Source organism: Andrena cerasifolii, chromosome 2, assembly GCF_050908995.1.
Source record: "Andrena cerasifolii isolate SP2316 chromosome 2, iyAndCera1_principal, whole genome shotgun sequence".
Taxonomy (NCBI): Eukaryota; Metazoa; Arthropoda; class Insecta; order Hymenoptera; family Andrenidae; genus Andrena; species Andrena cerasifolii.
Genome location: NC_135119.1, coordinates 20,246,393 through 20,259,272, shown reverse-complemented (window position 1 = coordinate 20,259,272; position 12,880 = coordinate 20,246,393). Strand labels below are relative to the sequence as shown.

Here is a 12,880-nt window from a genome sequence, read left to right as displayed (position 1 = left end):
AGGCGTGATTACAGTTGGCTACTTTGGTGGGTGCTTGAGAAATTGAGGCGAGCAAATGTAATGTGTTTCTTAACCCGGCGGGAGGCGCACCCCATATTGCAACACAGGTTGTCGCTACCGGGTCAAAAATACCCTAAATTGAAACGTAAATAACCACGGTTTCAGAATATTTCTTTTAACTTTGTAATTTTTGTGTTAAAGTACAGTGTTTTAAGAATCGAGAAAAATTTATGAAATATCTTAATATCTTTATTACAGTTGTTTAAAAAATTGAAACAAACACTCTGTCTTCATATTTTCGCAACTAGCGCCTATGTGGTAAATTTTACCCAGTAGCGCCTCCCGCCGAGTTAATAGTCATAGGTGTGTAGTAGTAATATTGCACTTTTTGTGGAGATGTGGAGCTTTAATTTTAGCGAGTATTGCCTGGTTATTTTTGTTAAGATTGTTGAATAGATCCGCCTTGGAAAGGTGAGTCTTTGTGCGAAAATTGACGATGCACCTGTTTCTTTTACTGGCACAAGGGCACTTTCAGTATTATAACTTGTGGCAAGAATATATTTCAGAAGAGAAATTAACATTACAAAAGTAGAAAGATGATGCAAATTAGGGCAGAGCACCAGTGAACTTTTAAATTCCAGCGCGAAGCATAGGTCATTTGAAATCCAGATTCTGAACAAAATAGTACAGTATTTCTGACAAATAGAGCTTTTCTTCGTGGAAAAGAAACGAATGTCTTAATTTTCTAGGTGACGTGAAATTCGATATTTAACTTCCAAGCATTTAAGTCTAGCTTTAGAACCGTATTCTAATTTCACATGTGTAAATAATTACAACAAAAAAAAAAATGGAAGAATTGTTTTATCTCTTATTTAACAATTCAGGGCACCTCTGTATCCCTGAGCTAGTTTTTTTAAGTATGCAAGGGCAATTCAATTATTGTCAGAGAAGTAATAGCTTCAATTATGGTTTTAATATTCGAAATTAATTCTTTCTTTCATAACAAATGACTCGAAAAATTCCAAGCGCTTGAATCACAATAGGTATCGTTTAAAAGAATGTGGCAGAGTTTCGTTTAGCAGAATCCCTAATTCCACAGAGGCTATCTATTTGTTTTCTTACTCCGTTTTTATAGAATAAATGTGTTCAGGAAATATTTCCACTATAAATTGGGATCTAGAGTGTTTCGAGCTTAATGCCAGCTCAGTATAATAAATCTATTGCGTAAGAGCGTTCAGAAACACGTGTAATGGATCGTGTTGTAGAAGTTTCAGTCAGGAAACAACGAAAATTATTTAAGTCTTCGCCTAGCGTTTCTCTGGCCTCGCAAACATGCCCGCTACGAAGAAAAATTATTTCCATTAGGGAGCGGTGTCTAAAATTTCTACCGAAGGAACTCTGACAGAATATCGGCCAATGTACGGTTTTACGTCGCTAAAGCAACAAATTCGTAATTGCTTGGCATAGACATTATCGCGTTTTAATTGCGTAAAAGCATTTAATTACTCGCAAATTGCAGCAGTGTATACTCTGTTTCTGCAATTCTTTTGGGGTGAAGCATTGGACCGTAAAAAGCGTGCAAATTGATCAATTTCATTTTTAATTTCCTCGATTTGCAGAGCGAAATACTTGCTGAGTAACGAGTAATACCACACTATGTTCGTTTTTGAGCAAAATTTAGGTAAACATTCAATTCCGTTTAACTGATGCTAAATTAGCATATTGCGAAACTACAAATTCGAAGTGTGTACGGAATATTCAATTTATTATTTTCCCTCCGCTTAACTTTTGTCATATGACATTTATTATTAAAAAATCAGAGAAGAACTACAACTTTTTCAAAGATACCTAAAAACATAGCCCAAATTCCAGAAGAAACGAATCGCTAGTTTCTTTAAAAAAACCTAAATTTTGCTGTGGTTTTAGCTAAAAAAAATAGGATTCCCCTTAAGGGAGCCTTCCGGTCTAGAGCTCAAAAAATAGATGATCTTTACGAATTAATTACAGGAAAACTACTATATATAATTTAATGGGACTTTTTGCATTGCATTAAGGATGTCTTATGTTATAGAAATATATTTTTTGTTTTATAATTAATCATTGCAGAAGGCACTGGGGAGTCGTTAAAGTCAAGGCGTCAAAAAATTGGTCCAAATCGGTGGGACCTGTATCTCCAAAAGTTATTATCCGATTCGACTGAAACTTTTTTATTTTGAAGAATATACTTCTGGCTAGGTGGGGAACCAGACAAAAATAAAAAATGACATTTCTTAGAAAATAACGACACTTGAAGTTTGAAATCACTTTTACACTATATTTTTCGTCCTTTCAACGCCTTTAAAATTTATAATTTTTCAATTTTTGTAATTTTTTCTGATATCCCCCCTAGCCAGAAGTATATTCTTCAAAATAAAAAAAGTTTCAGTGGAATCGGATAATAACTTTTGGAAATACAGGTCACGCCGTTTTCAGAACACTCTTTCGAGAAAAACGCGTTTAAAGTTTTACGTGGACGCCGAGTGGCCCATGCATTTGCCGCTACTCAAATGCTTATAACTGCGGGAGTTTTACGAATTTCAACAAATCCTTTTAAACACGCATTCCTAAAAGGTTGAACTTTCGAAAAATGAAGTAAAAAAAATCGACTGTTAGACCGGAAGGTCCCCTTAAGTCTATAGAGTGATTCGTCATCGAAGAGAACGATGCGATTGCTGTACACATTTGAAAAGCTCTCACGAAGAAGAATCGAACGATGCCACTTGTATCCCAAGAAATCAGACCAGAATACCATAAAAAATTGGCTTAGAATTCATATTTTCCATCTCCTCGATGAAGGAAGCGATATCAATCTTTTCACTAGTGACGTTAGTCCCTCGCTATTGCGTTCCCGTAAAGAATGGCAAAGGAACAGCAATCGCGGCACGCTCTTTGGTTACAAATCACTCCACACTTTCGACGTTGCTCTTCGTTAACTTTCGTCCCGCGTATTTTTCTGGAATTCGTGAACAGTGAAAAAGATAACTGTACAGAAGATTTCATGGCTACGTTTGAGTACAAAAGACACTGTCTTCGGCCGTCAATGGTGGACAGTTGTTCAAGTATTCCTGCCGCAAGATCGACTGCAATAAAACGGTTTCCAAGTCTTCGTGGCCCTTCTAATATGAAGGGTAAGGGGGGAAACAGGGAATGTCACAAAACAGCTTTATCGAGAAAATTAAGTTTTAATACTTTAGTCCGCCAGTGAAGAAGCAAGGTTCAACGAATTTAAATAATAATACATAACTTCTTGTTTTACCTTGACGACAGAAGCTTAAAGCTTATGCTTAGGCAAAGATGCTTGATCCAGCGCAGAGTGAACACTTCCTGTTTTTAACCAGTGCCTATACCAAATATTTAACGTTACCCTGCGGGGGTATTTGAACTTTATAATCCTTTGTGATTCGAAAGCTCTGTAGTTCCAGTTGCCACCAACAAAATATGTTATAAATCGCAGAATCACGGAAAATGGACATTCCATGTCTTTCCCCTTAGCCTTCATATCGAGTTTGCATCGCCAGAAGTAATGTAATTTTAGCATGAAAATGAGGAGGGTAATTCAGTTCGGGGAGAGATGGATCTGCATGGGATGGGAATATACCGAGCAGTATCGCTGCTGACGATTTTTCACTTGCGCTTTTCAGGTGAATCGTAGACTCGAGATGAAACGCGAGGGCACGAAGAATCCGCGTAGCGTCAGAAATCGGGTTAGCCTGGATGTAGATGAGTACCATCGCCGAATCATTAATATTCCCGCGAAGTAACCGAATAGAACGGCAACAGCCGACAAAGTGTCCGTGTTTTCGACTTGCTCCTAATTGGAACGAGAAACAGCTCCTTCCGAGCTCTCTCGGGTTTTGTTTCTCCGAATGTATCGCTGGAAATTTGTCACGCCGCGTATGTTCAGCAGACGCCACTTTCCCATGTAGAATGCGTTGGTACCTGTAATTAGTGTACTGTCTTGCCTGAAGAGAGATGAAAGAATGGATTACCGTGGTTTTTAGGGGCTACGCGAAGAGTGAGGCTTTTAGTTACGTGTTCTGTAACACGTGAGAAATTAGGCCAGTGTTTCCCAGGGTTTTTTCAGTCGCGACCCCTTTTATAATATCCAAATAACCTGCAACCCCCCATCCTCATATAAGGCAAGGTAAATGTAATAAGGTAAAGAAAGCACATTAAAAATAGGTATTTCAGAATATAATTCTAACTTAATAACATTTAAAAAAAAAACCCAAAAATCGTGACAGCCCCGCAGAAAACACTTCGCGACCCAAGGGTTGGGAATCACTGAATTAGGCGGTCTCTTTTATATTTTCTGGGTCGTTGTTGCAGAATGTTTTCAGTTAATGTGTTTCTTGGTGTTTTTGTTGGTGTTGATATTATTACAGAAGAAATCCACTCTACTCTTGGTAATTCGTGCTGAAATGTTCTAGTGAAGTACTTTTTTTTTAATCATACGCAACACTCAGCTTTGCTCTCGTTATTTGGAATTATAAAAACTTCAGAGCCAAATTGTTTTTTTATGCCATCTATTCTGTATGAAATTTATATTTTATAGAATAACATAGGCAGTAGGATGCGGAAGGTTAACTTTCAAACTCGAACTACTTCATTTCGATTTTAACTAACAAGGGGATCTATGTCGAAAATAAGTGAATAGGTGTCCGAGCGTTTCAGCCAATGGGCATTAATAATAGAGATATTTACATGTAAATTAATGAAAATTTCGTAGTGGCCGTGGGGTTTTAGTGAGTAAAAATCCCACACTACCCTGGCACCCGCGGGGGATTCCCTTCTGGAGGCGTCGGGGTGCCTTTTGAAGATGTCTCCACGTTAAAGAAAACTTTATAATTTTTTTTTATAAATTCTTTTCTAATTTGGGGAAATCTTCAGAAGGCACCACGACTCCTTCAGAGGGGAATCCCCCGGGGGGGCCAGAGCAATGTGGGATATTTACCTATTAAAACCCCACGGCCACTATGAAATTTTTAATAATTTCCATGTAAATATTCCTCCGACGATATTAGCCTTGCTATTTCGACAAAGTCGTTATCAAGCCATAATTCGTAATACCTATTCTGTTTAGCTTAGTGTTTCACAGATTAACAGCATTTGCAACTCCGTCGATGGTAACTAAATCAGTCAAACTTGTGCAACAGTGACAACGTTTATTCGCGAACGAATCGATTTCAAACGATGGTACATAAACAGTCCCCTCATTAACACCTTATCTGCAACTCGTTTTGGAGCAAATTTACGCCCGCTGATCGCATTTTGTAAATGCACAAATTATTCGCTGATTTTTGGCCACCTTTGCGATAAAATTACATTTTGCAAATAGGAAAGAAATCTTCCAATGGTAGTTTCGTCAGTGATAAATGTGAAATAATTAATTCCCATGCTTGCACACTATAATATTAGGTCGATCAAAAAATACTGTCAAAGTTTTCGGTCGAAAATTAGCCAATTATCTCTTATAACTTATTTACCCGCAGAATAAACTTTCTATGTGTCTTAACAATTACTAGAAGACGAGGGAATAAATTAGTTCGAATATTAACAAACTATCTGTTTATTAAAAAATTTGGCAAATATTCATATTTGACTGAATAGTGGACTCACGTGTGCTCGTGACAGCGGCGGATAACGTCAATGATAGAAAGTATAATACCGATTCCATGCTGTCTACACAGTTGCGAATAGTTGAAACATTACATCAGCCAGCCAGCCAGCGATCAGAATTGAATGAGAAAGAAGTTGAACTAACTCGGTCTGGCATTTACCATCAGTCAAGGATGCGTGAATTTGTAATTGTATACGGCGAGGCAGAACGACGCCAATTATTCTAAGTAAATTGCAGCGATACGCGGGTTGCATAATTTCGGGAAGGTGGGAAGTTTGCGCGACGTTTAAGCGGTTCGAGAGCATTTTAATTGCTATAACGAGAGAGAGCCACACGAATTGGTGCTTGCCGTTGAGCAGCTTCGAAGAATCTTTCCATTTTTTTTTTGGAATTTTTAAGGAATCTTAAGGTTCCCTGAGTTCGATGACATGGAATCGCGAAATAAACGGTAGGAAGATGAATATAAAAGGAACGGCAGCGAGAAGAGTGAGAAGGTGTCGTGCCCGTGGGAAACTAATCTTAAATTTAATTAGCTTTTTCAAAGAAATTGCTGTGGACAAATGCAGGCAGCTGCATCTGTTTAGATTTAATTTGTGGACCCGTCGTGTTTATTTCTTTTCACAGAATTTACACAACACGTGAACTCTCAATTCTGAATTCGCCAGGAAAGATTCTGTGTATCGGTATGAATCAGGAATGTGGAGTACAATTATTCGCTTCGATCTGCCATTTTTCAGATAAAAGATTTTAACGCGTATGCACGAGTGCAACCGAACGAATCTTATCGCACCGGAAATTACAGATTTTTTAAACAGATTAAACTTTCGAAACTTCCTAACATTGCACGTAATAACTACTTAATATAGATAGCATTCACTTATCTCACATAAGACTGCACTCACAGTACATACTTAATATACAGTAAGAAATCTTCCAACCTCACTTTATATCTCTATGCAAGATTGATAAATAAGGATATCTTCATTACTACTAAAAGCTGTTTGTCAGAGAATCCATATATGCGCGAATCAATTTTTTTCCTGCGATTACATAATTCTGTCTACTGTTTTTAATGAGAATATGAATTCTCGAGACCGGTTAGCGACGAGTTAAGGCGGATTCACACGTATCAGTTCCGTGATGGGTCAGTGGCATCAGCGTCAGTGGTAAAAAATATCATTTCCCTGTTTTGGAGTGGAGCAGTTTACACTGGCCGTGTCAATTCCTGACACTGGTGGAACTGATATGTGTGAATCCGCTTTTAGGCGCTGGCATCGAAGGTGGGCAGTTAATGGTAGGGACATAATTAATTGCTGTCGAAAGGGGAATAGTCGATTTAATAGCTAAGACAGGTAGTCTTACAACTGGAATGTGGCTGATTGACTGAATTTGTAGACACGTAGGTATAGACACTCATTATAATTTTTTTATCTCACTTTTTTTTTTAATGTATTTTCGGAAGCCATTTGCACACGGCGGAAAAATTCCCCGTTAACTTTTGCAAGTATGATAGCTGTCGTTGTTCGAGACGACACGGTTGCAATTCGGAATTTCCGTGTAAGAAGATGCTAGAATGTGGCCTTTCCGGTAAACCACGTCTTCGTGCCTCCCTCCTGGCAACAGCTGAGCAAATATTATTATCTTTATCTTTATTCCCTCGTCCTTGAACTCGAATACCCACTCTATAAGTGCTGGGTATGTATTTTGCATTAATAAAAAGTGCTAAAAATAGATGTGCATACAGAGGGGTGGAATAACGCGCATTCTTTCGTCGTTTGGATTTTCCTTACGACAGTTCAAGTGCTTACTCTCAAAACGCTTTAAATCTAGCAAACACGAAGTTGAGAGAATCGTTTGTTTTTTTTTAAATATTTTAGGCACATGCATTTTGCATGAATCAGTGTGCTTTATTACAAAAATGTAAGATGTACAGTAATAATGCAAATGAGTCGATAATCAAATTGTGGATGTTAGACAGTTTGATTATTATAGATGGAGATAAGACGCAAGGAAATCAATTTTTGCACGTCGAAGTGGGCAAAATTGTTATCACATCAATATTTCAAACATACCTTTGAATTTTATGAAAAAAACGTAGATAATATTATAAATAAGATGCATCGATTTGTTATCGCTCTGTGTTTGGAAAACGTATCGTGACGTATAATAAACACACCGCGGCACGAACTTATGGCATGATCTAAAATCTAATAGAAGTGGTATATCAGGGGAATTGATTTTTGCAGCTTTTACGCTGTAGTGGTTAATGGAATTTGTCTTTACGATTATCATTATTTGATATGGAAGATGCTAGAACATAAATTACATTAGCTTTTAACCTTTATTGATGCGTGATACGAACAAGTCTAGTTTCATTTATAAGGTTGGCACGTGACACTAATGGGCAATAATGTAGCCACACGTTCGTGTGGTTAAATTGATTTGTGATTTAAGGTAGCCACACAAACGCTAATTTCGTTCTAGAGTTTTAACATTCACAGCATTCTTAAACATTTCATAATATCTTCCTGCTAAAAGAATGTACACATTTTTCTTTAACGCGTTTTTCAACCTGAACAAAATTCTTAAGCGTAATCTTTACGTAACTGTAACAAATTTGGTATACCATCAAAATACATAGAATACATTTCGAAAATAAAGTTCTATTGAACCTACAACACACTCACACAAATAACCGTACATTTTTAAATAAGTTTCTCGACGTAGAAAATTTTTTAACAGGAAAAGAGATAAATAAAAACAGAGCAGAAAATAAACGATACACGCTGAAAAAATATTATAATTATGAAGCTTTCCCGCGTGCAATTTTCATTTTTTAAAAACAGAAAGTACCAGGGATATGTGTTTGTACCGGAAAATAGAAGTAGAAAATTTTGAATGAAACGAACATCTGTCATATGATCCCATCGAAGCTGATGCTTGAAAATAACCTTTCCATTCGTAATATACTCGAAATAGCCAGTGCTGCATCACAATTTTTCCTATAAATATTCGACAACTTCCAATATCGATTGATCGTCAATTTCATGAAGATCGATCGCAACTAAACGTAGAACATTTGTCCCGGGCAGCGAATATCCGAAAATCAATGGCGTTCCTCGTTCCAGGCTATTTCGAACGTGCAAGATATTTCAGTCTTTCGAATATTTCCAGCGGGCATTCTCGAGATTCATGAAGCGTGCCTTTCGCAGGTGTCGTTAATCATCGTTTGCATTCTAGCGAAATACTCTCCTTCGCGCGCGTTTTTCATTTCCAACTCTGGATGGGGTCCAGAGGAACAGAGAGGCTCCGTAGTTAATTCGTATTTACTGTCACGTAGCCCCGTGTATTCTTATTATGCACACGCAATCGTCTATGAAGCATTCTTGCTTCGTTTCACTCGTGATCGAGTATGTGTTCTGTCTTAATTAAACCGTTTCATCCCGCTTGATTTTCGCTGGATGCGTCGCCGGCTCACTCAGCTGCCGAGCTTGCCCCGTCGATTCCTTTTCTCGTTTTGCGCGCTTGTAGTTCACGCCTTAACAAGCACCATTTTTCTCTTAATTACATAAATTGCAGAGCCTCGTACACGGGCAACGTGACTTCGACTTTATGGACCCGTGCACACGCTGCGTCGGGAATTAAACGCGCCACGATTCGATACATCGTATTTATGGCTGCGACGGGTTCTAGGTTGATAAGTAAATGGTAAACGGGATAGATGATAATAAGGAAATTGATAAATGAGCCTCCCTCGAGGAACATAAACGAAAACTACCGCTCTTCTGAATTTCGACGCGGGAACAGAAATGTCACTTCCTCGCAAATTACTGTCCTAATTGGACTTTCAACATCGTGTCAGCGAGAGGTACTTCGACAAACTCTGTCTCGAAGATTATTAGTACCTCCGCTTTATACTTTAGCGTATTTATTATTCTGTACATACTAGGTTTCTTTTAGAAATATTCCAATGACTATTTTTTTCATTATAACCTTGCAGCGGATATAGCTTGAATTATTAAAGATATTGCGGTAGATAGAATGTAGAATATCCTACTAAGATGCAAGAGTAAGGGGATTTTAAATATTTCAGTAAGGTGTTAGAATATAGAGAACTAACGAAATTTTATATTAGACATCTTACTAAAATATTCTGCGACCCTCTTATTTTATCTTAAGAAAATATTCCACCTTTCGTCTATTCTTATAACTCAGCAAAAAAATTTCTAAGTTCAACCCGTTCAGATACCTCAATGTCAGACTAGACGGAACCTTTAATATTTCAGTAAAATGTTGAAATAGATAGAACTCTGAAAATTGTCAAAGTTCTATCTGTTCCACTACTTTACTGAAATGTTCCAAGTTCTCCTCATCTTCCTATCTTAACTCTATATTCATGGGTAGGGAAAGTAGGAGGCGAACAACACGCCAAAGTGTCATATTTTTATTTTATATAGAATAATGATTCATATTAAAATATATTTATTGAAATATTTTATATTACAATCTTTCTGAGATAATGTTAAAATATTCCAAGCTCTATACATTCTTAGTTAATTTTTCAGAGTTCCATTCGGTCGTACGTCTTTCGAAAATATTTAAAGTTCGCAGCTATTAGCATGGTTATTACCCATTATCAGGTCTCCTGACGAGGAGGTAGCTGCCAGAGGAGGTCTCCAGAGAGATAGAAGGAATCAAAGTTCTATCGATCTTCCTTTACAGAAACCTTAGACTACTTAGCCAAAGAGATAGCTGGAATGAAAGTTCTAGCGACCTCTACAGTTTAGACTTAGACGCTAAGGAACTGACAAGTATTCACCCCGTTAGAATAAATTCAGCAAAAATAATCTCACACAAAGTAGGCTAATTCCTCGACACTAGATTTTGAAAGCTAGTCCAGGAGGTCCACGAGGACCAGATAGACCAATGAGATCGGATAGATCAGGTAGATTAGATTGATCAGAGAAATTCGATTGACCAGATAAATCAGATAGATGAAAATGACTAGACTGTCTAGACTCTAGAGTCTAAAGAGACCAGAAAGGGAGGAATTCAAAGGAAAGAGTTCAAAATACTTACCTCAGCGAATACAAAGAAAAAAACCTTCAAACAATAACCCAATAAATCTATTATCACAATATCTAATTAATCTACTAGTTACTTCCTATCAAAGCCGATGAAATTTCATTCAAAATCAACATAAAATATAACAGTTTCTAATAACCTGTCAACCCTGTGTCTGCAGCAATATCACATAAAATTAAGTAAAACTCCACTTCACCCAAACCAATAGAAATCTCATCTTCCTGTTTAATGCTAGGAGATCCCTAATTAATAGCCCTCAGCGCACGCCCTCTTTCACCCACAAACGCGTTCCACCTAGCCTCCTACCATTATCCATTATCGCAAGCAATATTCCCAAACAAATTTGAAACGAATACCTGAAGACTCGAGATGAGAGATTCCGAAACCCCTTATCCAACACGTCCGGTGATGTCGACGAGCATGCTTACGATCGTTGCCGCTAATACGAAACGATGTCGAGCAGCGAGATAAAATCCGATCGCGAGCCACCCTCCAGAAAGCCCACCCGCCAGGGACGTCGATTTTCCGCGATGACTTCGTTAGTCACGGAATTGTCCTCCTGAAGCGTAATTCCTCGAAAGCGACGTCCGATCACGTCTGGCCTGGAAGAGACGGGGAACGGCTCGACGAGACGTCCCGTATTCCGTCGCTCGCCGAGGCGATATCAATTGAACGTCGAACGTCCGGCAGATGCGGCTGTCAGATAAACGTCCGTCTATGTAATTGGCACCGGGCCATTCCACGGCTGGCCATCGCGGCGGTATTTTCGAAGTGGGTTTACACCTAAGTTTAGTTTCCTGTGGTCGAGATGGCGGTTCTATTTCGTCGGGTTTTAGTGGTTCCACCGCGATGGAAATAAAGTTCTGGCGGTTCTTCCAACTCGCAACAATCGACTTGGGTCGAGAGGCTACTATTACGAGGGTTTGTGAAGTGTCGGGGACGTTGATCATCTTCATATACGTTTGGACACTTTGTGGTGCCTTATTTATGATATCGTAGTTCGCAGAGATGTAACGGGCACTTAGTTACAGATACACTCGAGTGTCGTGTAAAATGATATTTCTCAGGGTGCAAACTGCCAAACAAGTGTTTTTGGTCACTTATTTTAGGGCACTTGTTAAAGTAATGATGTTCGAGTAGTTAAGTAAATACGAATTTACTTAATAGAGCATTACGAATGTACAATTATTGCTGAAAAGTTGAAAGATTCAAAAATACGAAAATGGTAACACAAAAATGACTTTGGGGTGCACTGAACCCCATGTGACCAATTTGTGATTGTGAGAAGGTGTGACCACGGAGGGTTAAATGTTTCCTTAGGCTAATCTGATTTTAGTAATTAAAAAGTTGTGGGCTCTATTTGTTTTGTCGATGTACCTAAAATGCGAAGCTGTCGATGACATGCGTGCGTGTAACATTAGCTTGTCATTAGACAGTACGCTTATATACAATACTCGATGACATGTGCATGTAACACTAGCTTGTCATTAGACAATAAACACATGGATGCTAAAAATACATGGCACGTGGTAGCGAACGTGTAGCACGCAGATAATTTCATAACATTTTGTATTCATCGATTAAGAGTCATAATGTGATAAATTAGTCATTTGTTAAGTCTTCAGGATCGAATGGCACCTATTATATTTTTTTACAGAACGGCAACAGCTGCACAAATACATCGCGTTTCTGTGGAAAATCAAATTTGCTTGACGATTATTTCTTCAAAAGCATCACTGATGATGACGTTTCGTGTCTACTTCCTTTTACTGCTTCACTAACCTCGATCCTTTTCCTCTTATTTTAGTTCTGCTCCTGACGTTGAAAATTTTGTTTTAGCTGTTGCAAAGTGTTCCAGCGTACATACAGTACGTTTACTCGACTTTCCTGGAGGCATTGCTTCAGCCACAGCTTCTTTCACCATCATTTTCTATAATGAAGTTCGTATCGTTAAAAATTATGACAGTGACGTATTTGCAAGTAATAATCGTCGCACTTTCTTGTTACTGAATTTTTCTGTTCAAATTGTTGATTTTTAACGAGACAGTATCGGAGGATCGATAACCCTTAGTGGTTTTCAAATCGTTTGAACATAAATAATATCTGTATTCACCTCTGTGTGACTTCTATGCACAG

At 38.1% G+C, this 12,880-nt stretch overlaps 1 protein-coding gene across 1 annotated transcript in view; it reads left to right on the top strand.

The window, feature by feature from the left end:
- Barc (RRM1_TatSF1_like and RRM2_TatSF1_like domain-containing protein barc) overlaps positions 1–12,880 on the top strand; it is an 84,139-nt gene that overhangs the window by 17,509 nt on the left and 53,750 nt on the right. The gene's annotated exons all lie outside the window — the stretch shown is intronic.